We start from the raw sequence: 6,829 nt of genomic DNA, 5'->3' as shown, positions 1-6,829 counted from the left end.
CAGCCCGCCTGGAGTTTGCCAAAAGGCACCTGAAGGACTCTCCATGAGAAACTAAATTCTTTGGTCTGACGAAACAGAGATTGAACACTTTGGCCTGAATGGCAAGCGTCATGTCTGGAGGACAACCGGGCACCGCTCATCACCTGGCCAATACCATCTCTACAGTGAAGCATGGTGGTGGCAGCATCATGCTGTGGGGATGTTTTTCAGCGGCAGGAACTGGGAGACTAGTCAGGATCGAGGGAAAGATGAATGCAGCAATGTACAGAAACATCCTTGATGAAAACCTGCTGCAGAGCGCTCTGGACCTCAGACTGGGGCGAAGGTTCATCTTCCAACAGGACAACGACCCTCAGCACACGCCCAAGATAACAAAGGAGTGGCTACGGGACAACTCTGATAATGTCCTTGAGTGGCCCAGCCAGAGCCCAGGCTTGAACCCGATTGAACATCTCTGGAGAGATCTGAAAATGGCTGTGCACCAATGCTCCCCATCCAACCTGATGGAGCTTGAGAGCTCCTGCAAAGAAGACTGGGAGAAACTGCCCAAAAATAGGTGCCAAGCTTGTAGCATCATACTCAAAAAGCCTTGAGGCTGTAATTGGTGCCAATGGTGCTTCAACAAAGTATTGAGCAGTCTGTGAATACTTATGTACATGTGTTTTGTTTTTTTGGGGGGGGAGGTTGCTATCTTTAATAAATGTGCAAAGATTTCAAACAAGCTTCTTTCACGTTGTCAGTATGGGGTATTGTTTGTAGAATTTTGAGGAAAATAATGAATAAAATCCATTTTGGAATAAGGCTGCTTCTCAGTTTCTGTTCTGATAGGTGTTGTTTTTGTTGTCTTTGGAAATTTCTGGAGACCACCTTAGGTCTGCTATTCTTTGAGGCCAACTTAAGAAAACGCATGCAAATAGACAAAACACAAGCAAATTAAGAAAACGGCATCAATTTGACAACACGTACAGCATTTAGAAAATAGACTGCAAATACAGAAAATAACCAAATATACTGCAGGTAGTACAGACAACAACGGAAACTGTTTCCAGAGGACACTAATAAGTGATAATACACAGACCTGACTCTCAAACCATGGCAACAACAAGCATGTCCCAGCCATGTTCATCCCTTTTTAGTGTCCTCTGGAAACAATTTCTGTTGTCGTCTGTGCTACTGGCAGCGCATTTGTGTATTTGGTTGTTGTCTGTATTTGCAGCGTGTTTTCTTAATGCTGCGCATATGTTGTCAAATTGATGAAGGTGTGTTTTTAATTTGCTTATTTAATCTATATGCATAGGTTTTCTTAAGTTGCACTGCATTGAGCTCCCAGGGCCACCTTATGACAGCAAGTGTTAAAATTCAAATTTTGAAACCTCCTCCTCTTTTATAATGCTCTCTTACAACTGTAGAGATGGGACTCTTCTCTGTTGCAGTCTTTTTATTTTTTAAAGCAAACTGACAAGTTTAATAATTTAGCCATATTTTCCACCTACTTAGAAAAGCCTCTTTCAGACATGCACCTTGTTGCATAAATTTGATGGCAATTTTACATGTTGGTCTCATGTCTGAATGAGCACCCGTGTCACTTTTCACAATTCAATTTATTTAAATAACACCAATTCATAACAGAACAGTTATGTCATTGCACTTTACCTGTAGAGCAGGTTTAGACCATACACTTTATAATATTATTATTACTTTATTGGGCAGAAGATGTCGAGTTAGTAACATGCATTAATGGGATAAGAATGCATACCCAAACTGGGATCTGATTCAACAGGAGAGGAGCTTGATAGCTGAAGGCTCTGGCTCCCATTCTAATTTTGGAGACTCTAGGAACCACAAGTAACTTTGCAGTCTGGGAGCGCAGTGTTCTAGTCGGGTAATAGGGTACTATGAGCTCTTTAAGATATGATGGTGCCTGACCATTAAGAGCTTTGTAGGTGAGGAGAAGGATTTTAAATTCTATTCTGGACTTTACAGGGAGCCAGTGCAGAGAAGCTAATATTGGAGAAATATTTTCCTAGTTCTTGTCAGTACACGTGCCACAGCATTCTGGATCAATTGGAGAGTCTTAAGGGAATTATTCAGGGGGCCTGATAATAAGGAATTGCAATAATCCAGCCTAGAAGCAAAAATACATGAACTAGTTTTTCTGCATCATTTTGAGACAGGCAGTCCATAACAGAAGTTATCTCATTGCACTTTTCCTATAGAGCAGGTCTAGACCACACTCTTTATAATATTAATTACAGAGACCCAACAAATCCCACCATGAGCAAGCATTTGGCGACAGTGGCAAGGAAAAACTTCCTTTAAGAGGCAGAAACCTTGGACAGAACCAGATGGTGGGCGGCCATCCGCCGCTGCCATATTACGTTTTGTGAGAGAGAGAGACACGGGGTTGGCACAATCCAAATACCACCTAGAATTTTTTTTAAAATTGTAGAATAGTAATTGTAGTGTTAATATTAAATAATGTCCGTATTAGTAACAGAGCCAATAACAACAACTGTAGTAGCAGTTGTCGAGCAGGAACATGGGGCAGCAGGTGGCCCACAACCACAGATCCAGTCTCTGCAGCTCCGGAGGCAGAAATACCTGCTGAAAGCGACAGAAGGAGAGAGGAGAGAAACGAGAAAGCACAAAACTATGGGAGAGAGAAGATGTTGAGTTAGTAACATGCAGTAATGGGATAAAAATGCATACAGATGGAGAGGGAGAGAAGGAGAGAGGAAAGAGGTGCATCATGGGAAGTCTCCTGGCAGTCTAGGCCTACAGCAGCATAACTAAGGGATGGTTCAGGACTCACCCAAGCCAGCCCTAACTATAAGCTTTATCAAAGAGGAAAGTCTTAAACCTACTCTTAAATGTGGAGATGGTGTCCGCCTCCCGAACCCTAACTAGGATCTGATTCCACAGGAGAGGAGCTTGATAACTGAAGGCTCTGGCTCCCATTCTAATTTTGGAGACTCTAGGAACCACAAGTAACCCTGCATTCTGGGAACGCAGTGTTCTAGTGGGGTAATAAGGTATTATGAGATCTTTAAGATACGATGGTGCAAGACCATTACGAGCTTTGTAGGTGAGGAGAAGGAGCGGAGAGCGGAAGAATTTTAAATTCTGTTCTGGATTTTACAGGGAGCCAGTGCAGAGAAGCTAATATTGGAGAAATATAATCTCTTTTCTTAGTTCTTGTCAATACACGTGCCGCAGCATTCTGGATCAACTGGAGAGTCATGAGGGACTTATTCAGGCAGCCGGATAATAATGAATTGCAATAATCCAGCCTAGAAGTAACAAATGCATGCACAAATTTTTCGGCATCATTTTGAGACAGGATGTGCCTGATTTTTGCAATGTTGCATAGGTGAAAGAAGGCAGTCCTTGAAGTTTGTTTCATGTGGGAGTTAAAGGATAAATCCTGATCAAAGATAGCTCAGAGGTTCCTTACGGTGCTGCTGGAGGCAGTAACTATATCTAGAGTAACTATATCTTTAGATAATGTGTCTGAGGTGAAAGATGCAAGACACGTCCCTATTGGCCAGCCTCGAACAGAGTGACAGCTTGGCAACATCCAGTTAGCAGACAACAGATGGAGTTTCTTGGAGCGGGAGCAGAGAGAAGACAATCAGTGCACTGGTATGTTTACACATAACTTCCCTCTTAGTGATAGCAAGAATGTTGTGTTTGAACTAGTGCATGTTGATTTGTTGGGTCTCTGTAATTAATAAAAGAGTACGGTCTAGACCTGCTCTATAGGAAAAGCGCAATGAGATAACTTCTGTTATGAATTGGCGCTATATAAATAAAATTGAATTGAACTGTTGCCAGCTTACCGTTAGTTAAAGTTAGTCACTTGCTCGTTTTAAGTGTCACACCAGCTGAGCTGTCAGGGCTTCTATCCACCTGTTTTTACGCACATTTTCGATTTTAATAATAGCGGCAGACCTGTGACCTGTCATATCTGTGTGGAGCGATAAGGAGACTGTAACCTTCCTCACATTATTACATGAAACAAACTGAATGTATAAAATGAACGTAGTGTCCATGATGTCACCCATAGGTTTCTGAAAAGCCATTTTGAAGCTCAAAGTGGGCAGTGCTGGCCGTTGCCATCTTGGCAGCATGTCACTCGGCCCAACTCCCGGATAACCAAAAAATGGGCAAAGAGGTGGAGCATGAGTGGAGCAGAGGTGCCTGGTTGCTGAAACATGCCCACCTAGCTCAAAGCTACCAAGCTAGCTAAGGCTAAGAAGCTGAGCTATATGCTACTCTGCGTTGCTAGCCGGCTAACCCTCTGGTATGCTGTCAACAGTCCACAGTTGGTACCCAGTTGTCCCAGCTTACTGTTGAGTTAAGTTAACCAGAAACTATACAACAAAACTTAATGAGATTATACTACACAAGATTTAAAATGCCTCAACATTTTTTAAAAATATAATTATGGTAATTTGCATTTGATCTATGCAAAATGTTAACCTATAAATATCATCTTAATATTTTCATTAACTATTATTTTGTTAAAAATTTAGATCACCACTATATTTCCAATTAACATAGGAAACTGATGAATGATAGCTTTTAAGGATGTGCTTTTACTCTAAAGTTGATTTGTTTGATCCACATTATAACAAAAATGTACCACTACGCAAGCAACAGTTAATTAAAATTATAACTTGCATTCATGAAAACGTCAATATTAAAGGTTGCAAATTTACAAGTTATTTTGTATAATTTGAAATAAATGAAAAGATGTGTAACAGTAATTATAATGATAGAACCTGGGGATAATAACCCAGTGTCATACTTTGGCAAAATCTTAATGTCTTGTGAAACAAGTGATGCCTTCAACCTCTTTACAGTGGAGTACACATCACTAATAATAATAATAATAAAATAATAAAACTTTATTGATAGAGCACTTAACAAAACAAAGTACAAAGTGCTTCACAACAAGATAAATAAAATACCACAGTGAATGATTAAATATAAAGAAATAAAATACATAAAATACACAAAAGCATGAAAATAAACAGCAAGTTCAGGTAAAATCAGGATGTGCTTTCTGATAAAAATGTGTTTTGAGAAGAGACTTAAACGAAGACACTGACTCAGACAACCTAATTTCTTCAGGCAAGTTGTTCCAGAGCCTCGGGCCCTTATAGCAAAAGCTCTGTCCCCCTTAGTTTTCATCCTGGACTCAGGAACAGACAGAAGACCCTTGCCCGAAGATCTCAAACTACGTGAAGGTTCATAAGGGATTACAAGGTCTATAATATCTGGGGCCAGGCCATGAAGAGCCTTAAAAGTAATCAACAAGATCTTAAAATCAATTCTGAAACAAATAGGGAGCCAATGTAAAGAGGCTGAAACAGGTGTGATGTGGTTGTACTTCTTGGTCCTGGTTAACAGTTTTTGTTAAGAGTTTTGTACAGTCTGCAGTCGTGTCAAAGTTTTTTGATTAAGACAAGTGAACAGGCTGTTACAATAATTGAGGCGTGAGGAGATAAAAGCATGTACAACAGTTTCTGCATCACTAAGACTTAAAATAGATCAGATTTTTTGCAATGTTTCTGAGGTGATAAACACATGACTGGACAAGCTTAGATATGTTACTCAAAACATAAATTGCTATTAAACAGGACGCCAACATTTATTGCAACAGGTTTGATATGTTGTGACAGGTTACCAGTAGATGACAGTATTTGTTTAGTGATGTGCTGGGGGCCCAATAACAAAGATTTCAGTTTTATTTGAGTTGAGCTGAAGAAAATTTATCGACACCCAATTTTTATGTCAGATGGGCAGTCCTGCAAAGAACTCAGCGTACTAAGGTCAGTGGGTCTGACAGGGAGATACAACTGAGTGTCATCCGCATAACAATGAAAAGAAATACATGTCTGCGGATGACATCACCCAAGGGAAGCATGTATAAGGAGAACAGTATTGGTCCCAGAATTGAACCTTGAGGCACACCGTAGTTGATATGGGAAAAGGATGACATGAAGTTATTAATGATGACACAGAATTTCCTATTGGACAGATAAGATGAGAACCAGTCTAGTGCAGTGCCAGATATGCCCACCCAGTGGGCAGTTTGGAGATTGGGCAATAGTTATCCAGGAGGGTGGGATCAAGCCCAGGTTTTTTTAGGACTGGCTGGACACAAACTGTTTTAAAGTAATCTGGGACGCAGCCAGTAGACAGCGATCTGTTAAAAATAATTGTAAAAGGGTAATAAAATCCATAACTTCCAATAAAAACCTAGTTGGGATTTTGTCCAGAGGGCTGGAGGACTGGACTCTCATAAGAGACATGTCTGCCAGTTCAGGCAGAGTAACAGCAGAAAAATTGCTCAAAGAATCCCTGAGCGGGTGATCCACATCTAAAAAGGCAGGATTGGGGGTGATACCGGATCTTATTAACTCCAGCAAAGTGCAAAAGAAACTTTTCACAATCAGCATCACAATCAGCAGGGGCACAAGGAGAGGCAGGGTTAACTAACTGATCCACAGTCTTAAATAGGAATCTGGGTTGTGCTGATGGGCAGAAATAAGTGCAGAGAAATGACATGTTCTTGCATCTTTCACCATGCTATTATAAAGGAGTAATGACTCTTTCATAGCCACAAAGTGGACCTGGAGACCTGATTTCTTCCTTCTGCGTTCTGCTCTTCTGCATTTCCTTTTACAGCTTCAAATACTGTAATTTCACCATGGCAGTTTTCTAGTCTTTGGGTTTGGTCTATTTTTAAAGGAGCTATGAGATCTAAGGTTGAAGGTTAAAAGAATCAACCAAATTGTTGGTGTTGGAGGAATCGGGAAAC

The sequence above is a fragment of the Siniperca chuatsi genome, linkage group LG17 (assembly GCF_020085105.1).
Source record: "Siniperca chuatsi isolate FFG_IHB_CAS linkage group LG17, ASM2008510v1, whole genome shotgun sequence".
Lineage (NCBI taxonomy): Eukaryota > Metazoa > Chordata > Actinopteri > Centrarchiformes > Sinipercidae > Siniperca > Siniperca chuatsi.
Note: the sequence above shows the minus strand (reverse complement) of the source record.